Source organism: Trachypithecus francoisi, unplaced genomic scaffold (genome assembly GCF_009764315.1).
Source record: "Trachypithecus francoisi isolate TF-2019V2 unplaced genomic scaffold, Tfra_2.0 Contig01440, whole genome shotgun sequence".
NCBI classification, from domain to species: Eukaryota; Metazoa; Chordata; class Mammalia; order Primates; family Cercopithecidae; genus Trachypithecus; species Trachypithecus francoisi.
In genome coordinates this window covers 25,350,022-25,364,129 of record NW_022681431.1, presented here as the reverse complement: position 1 = coordinate 25,364,129, position 14,108 = coordinate 25,350,022, and the positions used below count along the sequence as shown (strand labels likewise).

Sequence of the window (14,108 nt, the reverse complement as noted above, 5' to 3'; positions counted from 1 at the left end):
CAAGTGATCCACCCTCCTGGGCCTCCCAAGGTGTTGGGATTACAGGCATGAGCCACTGCGCCCAGCCTAATTATGAAACCTTTTTTTAAATGAGCACCTATTAAAATCCTTCTGGACACAAATAATATGAGGAATAGAACTTAGGAAACACTAGTATGATTCTAAGAATGTTCATGTTGGCTATGGTATGGTAAAGTTGTGACCACAAGAGGGAATGAGAATAAAGCTTGAAAAGAAAAAGTTGATTACACTTGCAGATCCCAGAGAGGAGGTCACCACATGCCACACTGGGCCACAGGAGAAGCACCAGGTTTGGGCTAGGTGGCAGAAGACAAGAGTGTGGGGAGACCCTGAGCCAGCGCTGGGGTTTCTGCAGGAAATGCAAGGCAGGGCAGAGTGGTCAGGTTAGGATTGGCTAGTTTGAATAATTCTGGTGGGCTTTGAGCTACAGGAGTGGTCTCTAGTTGCCTGGTACCTGGCTCTGGGATGATTTAGGGGAGAGAAAATATTGGCTTGATATGTGAGAGTTAGAGAAGGAGGTGGTTGATGCTACAGATGTGGGATTGGTTTGTTTGTACATAAGAAACATACTCCTTGCTGAGTCTTTTACTGAGGCTAAGAAGGGACTGGCCAGGAAGGAGCAGTCTCTCCTTTGTCAGAAAGCTTTTTAAGATTTCAAAACATCATAAAATATAAAAAATACAAAAACACAATCAATACAGTGATGTAGGGATATTTTGGACAAGTGTACCCTGATTAATTTCTGAAGTCTAGATTTTGGAGACCAAAGTGGGCAAAACCCAAGTGAGATGAGCAATTCCTCATTAAAAAATTTTGTTTTTATTGTATCAATCACAGTCTAGTCAGAAAAAGAAACCAACCTATGTATTTCAAACAGAGGATATTTAATACAGGAAATAGGCTACAAAGACCTTAGACAGTCAAGGAGCAAAAAAGGGGAAATTAAGGTAAATCAGAGATTATTTAGGGCTGGAGGAACAAAAGAATGGTGATGGGGTTTCCAGAACCTAAGAGCGTAGAAAGCAGATTATAGTTTCAAAAGTTGTAATGGTGGTGATGTATGCCTGTAGTCCCAAGCTACTTGGGAGACTGAGATGGGAGGATCACTAGAGCCTGGGGAGGTTGATGCTGTAATGGGCCATGATCACATCACTGCACTCCAGCCTGAGTGACAGGCCAAGACCCTGTCTCAAAAGTAAAAAGCTGAGATGATGGAAGAAATACTATTGGAAGAAGAAAGGAAAGAAGCAGGAGAAGAGAGACAGAGACAGAGAGAGAAAGACACACAGAGAGAGAGAGAGAGGAGCAAAGACATCTCCCTTCCTCTCTTGTCTTGATTTTCCTGCCAGTTAGACAAAACTTAACTGGAAGCCAACTGCCAAAGAGACCTGGGAAATATAATTTTCAGACTTCCAGCCCCGTTATTATAGAGGGAAGTTGTGGGACCATGCTTAACGAAGCTCAGTTTTGGCTTGGGGCAGTTTTGTAAAGAGCTATATATTACTAGCTATTATTATGAGGCTATCATTCAAGTCTTAATGGACCAGCCAAACAATCATTTAGACTTATACTCTCTTCTAAATTAATTAGTAGTTTGACTAATCAGTGTGATCATTTAAGGCCAACATGCTGCAAGAGAAAACGTGTAAATAAGTTTTTTTTGAATTATTCAAATAAGAGAAAATTCTACTTGAAAAAGAAGTCTCTAGCAGTAAAACTTTTCGTAGAAAAAAAAAAAAAAAAACCGAAAACTACACCTGAAAAGAACCTGAGTGTTTAATAATAAGTGATGAACTAGGATAATTTTAGTATATTACTTAGACTCTTATGTATTTATCACAAATAATAAGTGTTGGTGTTATGTAAGAAAACCCATTCTTGGGAAAGGTTTAAATGCTAACCAAAGCAACTTATTTTTAATTAATATTTTTAGACTCTATGCTGTCATACTGAATTCACTGCTAGCTAAGAGACCTATCAGAGATTTAAATCTATTTTCTCGAGGTTTTCTGTGGGTTTTCTTTGGGTTCTATCTGTGTGACAGAGGCTCTTTCTAAAAGTATGTAGTTCACTGTGTGTCAGCTCCAGCAGTAACCATCCTCACTGCACCACATACTCCTCTGTAGATGTGCATTCAGTGGGAGTTCACTCCAGCCCCAGGACTGCAGCAGCAGCCAAGTGTCGAGTGGATTGAGTGCCAGGTGGATCCAAGACTTTTCCTCCCTTCCAGAAGGTGCTAGAAGCTCCTCTAACTGAAGGCAGGGTGGGTCACGTGGGGCTGGCTGAAATGCTCCAACTTTTTCATAAAGCATGGGTGGTCCAGTTTAGACTGATAGGAATCTTCTTGTCATTCTTTTTAAATGGATGAAACTGATGGAAATAAAAGGTGGAAAATATATTTTAAAAAAGAAAACCAATTCTTTTAAACAATATATATTGAGCACCTAGCATGTGCTAGGCACCATAATTAATGACAAGCATAAAAACACAAATGGGACCTTGGCCTCTGTTCTTATGGTTCCTATAATCCCATGGAGGAGACAGCCTTATAAACATGAAAAAGGGTTTACAACTTACCTAAAAAATTAGAATGGCAAATTTTTATGTATACAAATTTTCTATAATGAACATGTATTATATGTATAATAAAAGCAGTAAATTCTTGTAATACAGTTTTTATAACTATGTAAAACACCTAATTATTAGTAGAGAACACGAAAGAGTGAAAATAATTGTGTTAAGGTAATCCTAATATGATATTTAGTTTTATTTCAACTTGGGCAGGCTATAGTCCCAATGATTTAGTTAAGCATTAATCTAGATGTTGCTGTGCAGGTATTTTGTAGATGTGGTTGACATCTTCCATCAGTTGACCTTATGTAAAGGAGAGGCCCCTGGGTAATGCAGGTGGGCCTCATTCAATCAGCTGGAAGGCCTTAAAGGGAGACACTGAGGTTTCCTGAATAAGAAATTCTCCCTCAAGACTGTAGCATCAGCACTAGTCACAATAGCAAAGACATAGAATCAACCGAGGTGCCCACCAATGGTGGATTGGATAAAGAAAATGTGGTACATATACACCATGAAATATTACACAGCCATGAAAAAGAATGAAACCATGTCCTTTGCATCAACATAGATGCAGATGAAGGCCATTATCCTAAGTGAATTTATGCCAAAACAGAAAACAAAATATCACATATTCTCACCTATAAGTGAGAGCTAAACATTGAGTACACATGGACATAAAGATGGGACTCCAAAAGGGGGAAGAAGGGAGGGCAACAAGGGTTGAAAAACTTCCTACTGGTTACTCTGTTCACTATCTGAGTGATGGGATCAACAGAAGCCCAAATTTCAGCATCAGGTAGTATACTCTTGTAACAAACCTGCACATGTACTCCCTGAATCTAAAATTTTTTTTCCAAAGACTACAGCATCAGCTCCTGCTGCAGCCTGCTGGGCTGTCTTTGGATTTTGGACTTGTGTGAGTTCATTCCTTAAAATAAACATCTTTATTTCATATATATATTGTATATATTACACACACAGACACACACACAAACACACACACACACACACACACCCTTACCTCCCGTTGGTTCTGTTTCTCTGGAGAACCTGACTGATACAGCTACTGCCTTTTTCTTTTAAATAGTCCTTACTTTAATGTTGGTTTAATCATGTATAATTTCTTTATAGGATCTTCTGTCTTTATGAGCCCCTTTGGCTATCTTTTCTCAGTCCTCCAACAACTTCTGCCCACCACTGGCTCACAGATTCCCAAAGCCTATCTGTTAAGGCAGAATCTAATAGAGACAAAGGCCAGAGTGTCTTAGCTTGCACATTTTTTCTCTCCAAATTGGCTACTGAGCAAGGGCAGTGGTTGCTTTCAGGCTCAAGGCCAGAACAGCTCTGTGCATGCCTGGACTCCATCAGCCATTTGTTGGATCCCAGAGAGCTGTGCTACCATAAGGGACAGTGGCCCATCGAGGGCAGTATTTTTAGAAAACCCAGGACAGTTTGGCTAAGACCAGCACAAAAGTCCCAGGAGCCCTGGGTAGTGTGACATCCCCAGCATTCTTCAACCCCCACCTCACCTAGAAGGGGATTGGACAGTAAGCCTTTACTGATTCACTCTCCAGTCCAAAGCATGGTCTTGTATTTCTTGAGAGGTGGCATTGTCAAATAAACGCAGGTCCTGGGAACAGAACCTTGGGTTGCAATCTCAGCTAAGCCACTTTCTGGTTGTGTGAGTACCTCCAATGTATTCAACCATGTTGTGATTCTGTTTCTCATCTGTAAAGTGGGAATATCTATTCAACCAAACTTGTAGGGTTGTGGTGAAGATGTCAAATATAATGTGTAATTTTCTAGCAAATAGTAGGGAGGGTCCCACAAATTGTAATCACTATGACGATTATATCTTTGAGGGTGAGAACGAATTTTGGAAAAGCCTTTGGACACCTTTCCTAAGAAGTGGAGACCATAGTCACCTCCCGCATCCAGCTGAGGATAAAGAAAGAAAGGATGTTTGCAAAGCACATTGAATCCTGAGAAGATACCAGGATTTCACTGTCATTTAATATTGCCACCATGTTGGTTAATAACATATTGACCAACTCTACAAATAGTGGAGAAAATTTATTATCCTCTGAAATTTTGTTTTTGCAGCTATGTTCTTCTCTCAGAAAACATGCAAATAGTAAATAAATAGCTTTATCCTTCCTCTTTCTTTCTTTCTTTCTCTTTCTTTCTTTCTTTCTTTCTTTCTTTCTTTCTTTCTGTCTTTCTCTCTCTCTCTCTCTTTTCTTTCTTTCTTTCTTTCTTTCTTTCTTTCTTTCTTTCTTTTCTTCCTTTCTTTCTTTCTTTTCCTCATGCACCATATTTATAATGGTCTTGGCCTGATGGGCAGGTGCCTGTTTGTGCTCCCACATTCTCCTAGGCCCCAGGACTCAATGCTAGTTAGCTTTCATGTATCTGCATGTGGATTATCCACTTAATGAAGCGTTTGCCAGGAAAGTTTTAATCCTAACCAAGCTTTCTCCTAGCATCCCTCTCTCCCTCTTTTCCCTCCCTCAGCGCTCACCCAGCTGATGTGTGCTTAGGAAATGCAAACTAATTTTAAAATTCGCTAGAGCAAAACATGATTAGAATGGTTAAGTCTGCTGCCAAAAATAAAATCAGCTAATGCATTCCATATATTTAGATTTCCAAAATTAAGTTGAAATGATGCTTAGTTCATCCAAAGTTTGGGTTGATACACATCATCCTATACCTCTGCTAGTTGACCCTACTTTTTCTGGCAGCAATAAATTTGGCTCTCCTGCAAATGGCATCACCTTTTCCATATCCTAAGGCAGTGCTTTTCCTCTCTCAGCCTGCTGAAAATGGGGTCCCATTCCCCGTATAAGATGGTGAAGAACCTCTACCACTCTGGGGAGAAGCAGTAACTAAGAAACACTTCTGGCTCTGTCTAAACTTAGGTTCTTCTCTTCTTTAATTCCCTCTATTCAGCTTTGCTGGATGGTCATGGGTTCATCTGAGGAAAGGTGCTCCAGTTAAACCAAGTGCTGGCACTGAGAGATACAAGAAAGTCTTAGAAGTCAAGTTGTTGCCCACACGGAGCTCACAATCTCTTTGCGGAGACAAGATTAGCATTACAGTATAGCATACCTAACAAAGTACAATTAATTACTAAATTTTTTTGGCAGAGAGTATAAGGAGAAACCCAAAGGAGAGATTATCAGCAAGGGCTGGAGCAGTTTTCGTGATGAAGGAGGCACTTGCATTAGGAGGAGGATAGGTTATGGGAATCGAGAGGGCATCTTAGGTGAAATAATCAACTGGAGTAAATGTAACAATGTAGAAATGAGGGAGGCTCATGGTTGCAGGACAGCAAAAGAAAGTAGCCTGACTTGAACAGAAGCACCGTGTTAGGGAGTTGTAGAAAATAGAGGTGTTTTAAGACTCTTGTTTGTAGGGAACAAAAAGAAATCTGATCTATTTTAAGAAAAAAGAGGAATTTATTTGAAGGATACAAAGGAATATCATGGGCCTCCAGTAGAGCAGTGCACGGAAAATCGTGTCTGGATCCAGGAAGTTCTCACAGTATCTCTTGTCTTCATTCTGCTGCAGAGCTAACTTCTTCAGTTGCCTGCAGCATCGCGAGTGCTCTTGTTCATTCTCCAGTCTATTGGCTGTTATTCCACCTCAATTCCAAATTCCTGGGAGAGAGAGAACCTGTGGGTTGCACTGTGTAAGCACGGACATGACTGCTGGTGCCCTTCCTGGGTGGGAGGGTTGGAGTGGTGAGGGAGTTGGGGTCAGTTCTAGGAAAGGAGAAAAAGAGTGAATTCAACAGATGAGTGAGAATGGCTAGGACAGGCCGCCTGCCATTGGCTTCTTTCAGAGTCTGTGAGGAAAACTGGGTGAAAAGACTCCAGTTGTTTGGGATTCTATAGGGTACCCCGCTTTTGGTAACTCTTGAAAAAATCCAATTTTGAAAGCAGAGAAACTGACTTGTGACTACTCACTTCTTGGAAGAGATATACCACAACCCCTTTCCACTCTCAGTGACACTTTCCAGTTAGGTTACTAATTGTGCCCATCTTATCTGTAATGTACCCTTGATTTGGGGACCTTCCTCCTTTAGTGGGATCCAGGATCCCACCCTGGGTCCAACCTGGGCCCAACCTGGGTCTGGCACCCTCCATGCTGGGAGGACCCAGGAGGGAGAGATGCTCATCACAGTTGGCCAGTGGCTGCCTGCTGGTTGGAATGTGAGCTTCCTGAGGGCAGGGATAGGTCCTCGAGACACTTTGTCTCCGTCCAATACCTACTACATGTTGATACTAATGAATGCTTATTGAGCAGAATGAATAAAGTCAGTTCCCAGATATAAGCAATTCATAGCCAAGGAGCAGCTTAAGGAGAATATAGCTTTATTAGAAATAAGGGAAATAATCATAGTAATATGTCCCTTCCTGCAGACACATTACATATGACACTACTTCTGGTCCTGCCAACAGTGTCACTTGGGGGCTGGATGACCCCAAGTTCTGTTTAGATTTAGGGCATATTTTGACTGACCCACCTTGAATCATGCCCTGAGACCTTTTGAATATCTTCCGTCCAAAGGGGAGTCCCATGCCAAGCTGACCCCAGGTGCGGTTGCATCCTTTAGGGAAGGATGGGAAGCTGGCTCCAGTCATCAGAAAGAAAAACGCCACCCTTTCAATGGTGGCCCCGGGGGTGGGCTGGGCGGGATGGGGTAGAGAGAAGGAACCAGCCTCCCGCAACCTACCAGTCCCCGGGCTCAGCCCCCTTAGCAGAGCTCCAGGTGAAAGGCGGTCCAGAGGGTGGTCTACCCTGGCTAACTCCTTGCCTTCCACGAGAAGACGACGACAAATGAGACAAAATGAAAAATATAATGATGCATATTATATTAATCATCCTCTCTTTCTCTGACACAATAAATCTTCTCTTTAAACTCAGGGTAGTGATTGCATCATCTCCCTCTCCCCTCGAAACAGCACAGATTAAGATAAAGTGATAGTGCTGTGTCAAAGAGAGCTTTACTGCCACACTTGGGATACAAAGAGAGAGGTTAATTTATCATCGCTGGGGAGAACTGACAGAAGAGAGATATACTACCGAAAGGGGATTTAGCACAGGGCCAAGAAACTTCACACTATTTTTACCATCTGTCACATGCTCTAACAAAGCAGGGCAAAATATGAAGAAAGGAAAAATGAACTATCAAACACTGATGTAATGCAGCCCATAAATCTAATTTAATTACTTTGCATGGAGACAGGTCCTCGAGTCTGTGTGAATATACTGGATTTTCTTGGCAACTTAACAACTAAGTGTTTTAATAACATCACACTATAATTTATTCTGCTTGAAACACAAAACCCCTTTTGTGAGAGTTTCATTTTTGAGAACTGTTAATTTTTTCGGCTAATGTCAAAACTGGCATAAATTCACATGTGAACTTGAAGCCTGACTGTGAAAAAGGCTTAGGTTACTGCATGCCTTTTTATTGTTTGGCACTTTTTCCCTCTTCTGCATGCATTAGAAATAATTGGGCTTTGTTGATGACTTAGGTGAGGAGAGTTGTCTTGCAATTAGGTTTAAATATAATGACAAAGGGTGTGTGGGGGAAATCTTTGTAAAATATGAAGAAGTAAGAAAATACAATGGGGAAAAAATCCTTATTTTCCAGCAGAATAGCAAAACCTCAAGTGCAATATTCCTGGAACCAGGCTGTCCCCAGAACCATGAGAATTTTGCTCTGGAGGATGTAAGATCTCAGGGCCAAAGGGACACTGGGAAGGCAGGTCTGCCCTAGAGGGAACAACCGGGAGGAGAAAATAAATCAAAAATAAAATTAATATTCATTGGGTGTCTTCCCGAATTTGGATGCAGTTACAGAAATTATTGTTAATAATGAAAGCCATATATCAAAGGTTATAAAATTCATCTGTGCTAGGACACTATTTTTTTTAGGCTTTGTTCTGAACCATTAAAGATGACATATTGCATTTGTGTGCTTCTGTGTATAATAAGATACATTTAGGTCTGAATCTAACCTAAACTGGCAATTTTGGCATTGAACTCAAGTTCTTAAATGGGGGCCATGACACTACAGTCCAGGGGAGGTCAGCTGAACCCATCCGTTCTCCCATGACCTCACCCGCTAAGACAGGATGGATGGGTAATTAATTTGTTAGATCATCAGTGATTCATGTTGGAAAAATAAAACTCGAAGTCTCTTGACAAATTCGTTTGAAATATAATGGGAAAAAAGGATAAAAACTCCTATCCCCCCTCTCCAAAAAAACCCCGAATCCTCATGTTGAAAGCAAATCTAAATACAGAGATAGACAGTTTGCTGAAGTTCATTAATTTTTTTCCTTCAGCAACACTGAATATATCCTTACCATATGAAAATCGTTGTTGGACACACCTTGGGTGGAGGGGTACATGCATTCGGGTAGTAGAGATATATCAGACTGAAAAATGACTATAGTTTAGGACATTCTAAGAAAGTTTAACCTATCAGCTAACATCCGTGGAGTTCATTGGGAGGGCAGATATGGAGTTGGTGATGGTATGGAATCTGGATAAAACAGAAGTGATTCATCTGGAAAATTATTATTTTTTTTTTTTGAGACGGAATTTAGCTCTTTTTGCCCAGGCTGGAGTGCAATGGCGCGTTCTCGGCTCGCCACAACATTTGCCTCCTTGGTTCAAGCAATTGTCCTGCCTCAGCCTTTCTGAGTAGCTGGAATTACAGGCATGCACCACCACCCAGCTAATTTTGTATTTTTAGTAGAGATGGGGTTTCTCCATTTTTGTCAGGCTGGTCTCGAACTCCCGATCTCAGATGATCCGCCTGCCTCGGCCTCCGAAAGTGCTGGGATTACAGGCATGAGCCATCACACCCAGCCCATCTGGAAAATTCTAACAAGTGTTAGACCCCACCAGGAAATTGACCACAATCTGCATATTGTTGAATATTTACTGAATGTCATCAATGATTTGGTCTATGTCAAATATCTAGGGCTATCCAAGGGCCTTGAAGCCAGGAAACTGAGGTGCAAAGGTATTCAGAGAAGTGCTTTCAAATAAATTTATCTTCATGCCTTTTTCTGAAGTTCATATTCCCCGATTCAGACTTGGAAAACACTCAATTCTTGTGGTTTCTTGTTCTGTTGAATTTGTGTGGGAGAGAAATGTCCAACCTTGAACTCTGAATGGAGCCCAGTGTGAAAAGTAGTGGTTTTCAGCTGTGCTATTTCAAATGCTCTCATTGGTATTTTTAAAGGCTTCCCACATATTCGGTTACTGACCTGGGGCCCGGAATAGTGAACATTAAAAATGAAATTAAAAAAAAAAAAAACTCAAGCCGCCGGTATTTACTTATGAACTGACTTGGTTATAGCCCAGCAATCCAACTGCCTGAAAATTAGTGTACAAACTGGAAATCTGAAGGGTTTCCTTTTTGTCATTTTGATTTCCTCATCTGAAAAATGGGGATATTAATACCTACCTCCTGCAGTTGTTGTGAGGATTAAATGCAGCTACATATGTAAAGCATTGAGCACACTAAAATGATAGCTACAATTATTATTTTATTATAATTATTTTGATTTCACCACCTCTCTTTCTTCTCCCCTTTTCATTTCTAACCACCCCCCCCTCCCCTCACCGTCTCCTCCCCCCATAATGTACTTTTCTTTGCAGACCTACGGGAATCCACTTCCTTCAGCCTCCCCCTTCTGGCCCAGAGGCACACTGCAGCTATGTTGCTTTTTTTTTTTTTTTCTTCTATCCTCAAGATAGGAAATGCAAAACAAAAACAAAAACAAAACCCCATTACCTTTGGGGTGGAGCCAGGCGGCTGCCTGCAAATGAACCTTATTAGGGAAGCACTTGGCAGAATCAGAAAGAACACCCAACACAGTGTGTGCTGTGTGGCAAAAGAAGAAAGTGCAAAGGAGTCCACTTTCTCAGAGGTCTAGGTAAGTTTTTAAGATCAAAGTGGGTGGGGAGTGGGAGGCATACCAGGAGTTTAAAAGCTAGCAAAATTTATGATATTGTCTCCTTTAATCGGTAACTGTTAGCCCAAGTGCCCGACACAAGGTGAACATGAGCTCTCATATAAAACAATTGTGCTTGAACTCTCCATGCTACTCTGTGACTCTTCATATCCTTCTTTTAGCAGGTACCTTGCTTTAACCTTGCTGGTCAAGATGACAGATCATTTACATTAACGGGAGCATGACGGGGAAATGCTCCAGGTCTAAGCTGGAAGTGCCAGGTGATTTGGGCAGCTGATAATGAGGACCTGGAGCAAAACCAAACAGCCAACACACCCATCTGGAAGGCATGAGGTTTCAAGGAAACATGTTAAAACCACATTGGTCCCTGTGTGGTACCCAAGAGATGTTTGGTCATACTGAATTTTAAAAAATTGTCTTCACATTCTTCCCAGTTGCTTGCTAATAAATGTTCTGTTCATTCATAGATTCATTTAATCATCAAGTGTTTGGTGCATCTTTATTATGTGCCAAGCATTATGCTAGGTGCTGAGATTGATAAAAAAGAACAAATTGGCCCTGCCCTTAAGAAGTACTGAGTAGATGAAGGACACAGACACAAACTCCCTTAACTTTAGCACAATGTGAAAACTACCATAGGATCAAAGTCTGAACAAAATTCTGTAGGAGAGGAGGAGATGCCTTATAGAAGAAAGAGGGAAGGTTTCTAGGGCAGAATACTATTTAAGCTGGGTATTGAAAGATGAATAGCATTTTGTCTCAGGAGTAGAAGGAGGGGGATGACATTTCTGGCAGGTGGCACAGCATGAACAAAGAGAGAGCTGAATGACTTAGTGTACAGGAAAGTCAAACTAGTCCTGATGGCGTAGGGTCAGAATACTCTCTAATTTCCTCTTAGGTAAGGTCACAGGCAGGCAGAAGGTGAATTAAATACCAGTAAATCTCTAGCTGCTCAGTTGCCTAGACCTTGTTCTTCAAATGCAAGGGTCCAAGCGGCAGACAGAATAGGAAGTTCTATTGGGCCTTGCTCATCTGCACATTCGTTAGTTCCAGAAGAAGGTCTTGTGAATGTTTGAGCTCCTGAAGGAGACCCTGAGGGTTTGTGGTCAAGATGGGCAGTGTCCCTTTGGATAGGGAGTTTGTTTTGATGTATCAGGGTTGGGGGAGCTGAAAGTCTCCACTCAGGGCCAGTGTATTCTTGCTAACCAGAGCATCATCTACGCAACCCCAGTGAAAGCTCATAATCACAATTGATATTTATTGAACACTCTTTCTGGGCCTACCACTTCCTAATCACTTCACTAAATCCTTACAGTCAACTTAGAGAGTAGATCCATTATCATGTTCATTTCACCAAGAAAGAAACTACAGCACAGACAGGCAGGGTGGCTTGCCTGAGGTCATACAACCAGTAAGTGGCAGAGCTGAACCCATTCTGTCTGTCCTGGAGCCTGGACTCTCATCCACCTTCCCATGCCACCCAAGACAGTGAAACTGCCATGATGCATTTACTAAACGATGTGCTTCATTCACATATCTCATCTCATTATATCATCAGCAGGACAACTCCATGAGTCAGGTGTTACTTTCATTTGGTGGATGAGAAAACTGAGGCTCAGACAGACTGACTTATGATCATGCAGACAGTAAGTGATGGAAGAGGCACTTAGATGTGCCTGACTACAGAGCAGGTATGTTTTACATTCTACCATGATGAATTTCCAAACAGTTTCAACCGATGTTGCTCCTTTTCTTGACATTCAAGAAGGCAGGCATTGGTGGTGCATTTCACTTAACAACTATTCCTCTTGTGAATGACCATCCAGGGACTCCCTCTCCACTCCCTGCCTGGAATGCAGGGCTGATCTTTACTACAAAGATGGTAGACACAATGATTTTGCACTCAAGCTTCTTTCCCAACAGATTGGAGCCAAACTCTATCCAGTCACTGTGGATGGGAAGTGAGTCACAAACACAGGGACACCTTATTTTAACAGAATGCAAGAGCCAAAGTGAACTAGAGTTGTTCACCTTAGAGAAGGATTATTCATACTTGGTGTCTGTCATAGCTATTCAATTACTGCATGATAGTGCAAAAACAATCATAGCCAAGGCATGAATGAACGAACAGGGCTATGTTCCAATAAACCTTTATTTATGGACAGTGAAATGTGACTTTCACATAATTTGTATATGTCACAAAGTATATTATTTTGATTTTTCCCAACCACTTAAAATAGAAAAACTATTTTTCAGTTTACAGGTCATGCAAAAACTGACAGTGGAATGGTCTTGGCCTGTGGATAGTAGTTTGTGTGGTTTGGTTTATAAAATATTATTATGTCCTTGTTAGCAAATCTAGTGTGTAAATTAAAACACACGATCCATCTCTTGTAAGCCATGTAAATACTCATTACATCTTTTTTTTTTGTGGGGGGGAAGGCTTCATTTAGTTGAGTCATCTAAAGACACTTGTATCTTGGAGCATACAGAAAGACCCAAATCATACCCTGTTGAAGACAAGTTGACACTTTTCACACAAGACAGACAGCAGATGAGTTTCTGGCCAGGTTTGGCCCTGCTGACTGTTTCTCTCCAGTATTTGTCCTAAAGAAACTTTCTCTCTGGTGTGTTCATTGCTCTAGAAAGTGCTGTCTGGCCAATCTTTAGACAAACTTGCAACATCTTCTGTCAGAGCGCACTCTTTGTTTTCTCGTTAAGAATCCCATACTCATTTTCAAGGTTTTCCTCTACCTTTTTCATTCAAGATTGGACAAATTCCATTTCTGAAGGTCCTGTAAGCAGTTTATAGGGGAGCTGCTGGAGTTATTTTGGCCCGGTCAAAACGAGGAACTCAAAGGGCTGGAGAATTCAGGTCTTGAGATAGTGCAAAGAAAAAGCAAAACATGGAATTTGGGGAGGTGTGGGTGTATTAGTCAGTTCAGGCTGTCATAACAAAATACCTCAGACTGGGTGGCTTAAACAACAGACATTTGTTTCTCACAGTTCTGAAGGCTGGATGTCCAAGATCAAGGTGTGGGCAAATGGGGTTCCTGGTGAGGGCTCTCTTCCTGGCTTGTGGATGGCCGCCTTCTTGCTGGTTTCTCCTGTCGGGGAGAGAGTGATCTCTTCCATGTCTCTTCTTATGAGGACACTGATCCTATTTGATCAGGGCCCACCCTTTTAATCTCGTTGAACCTTAGTTATTTCCTTAGAGGCCTCATCTCCTAATATAGCCACTGTGGGGGTTTGACAAATGCATTTTGTGGGGGAATCCAAGAATTCAGTCTGCAAGTAGGGGGAACAGTCCCTCTGAAGTCCCTTTGAATGCCACTTTCTTTCCATTCTTGGGCTTGCCCTGCTAACTGGAGTTCAATTTTGACTGACCCATCTCAAATAATGCCCTGATCTTTTGAATGACCCCTGCTTGTCTTGTGCCAAGCTGACCCCTGGTGTGGATGCCTCCCTTTGAGAAAGGTGGGAAGCTGGCTTCAGTCATCAGAAAGAAAATCCCTG

At 41.6% G+C, this 14,108-nt stretch overlaps 1 long non-coding RNA gene across 1 annotated transcript; it reads left to right on the top strand.

Annotated features, from left to right (window-relative positions):
- The first annotated feature begins 209 nt into the window (after nucleotides 1-209).
- LOC117092248 lies at nucleotides 210-4,609 on the top strand. Its single transcript, XR_004440698.1, has 3 exons — nucleotides 210-310; nucleotides 2,148-2,254; nucleotides 4,455-4,609. It is a non-coding gene; the product is annotated as an uncharacterized LOC117092248 (long non-coding RNA).
- The last annotated feature ends 9,499 nt before the right edge of the window (nucleotides 4,610-14,108 follow it).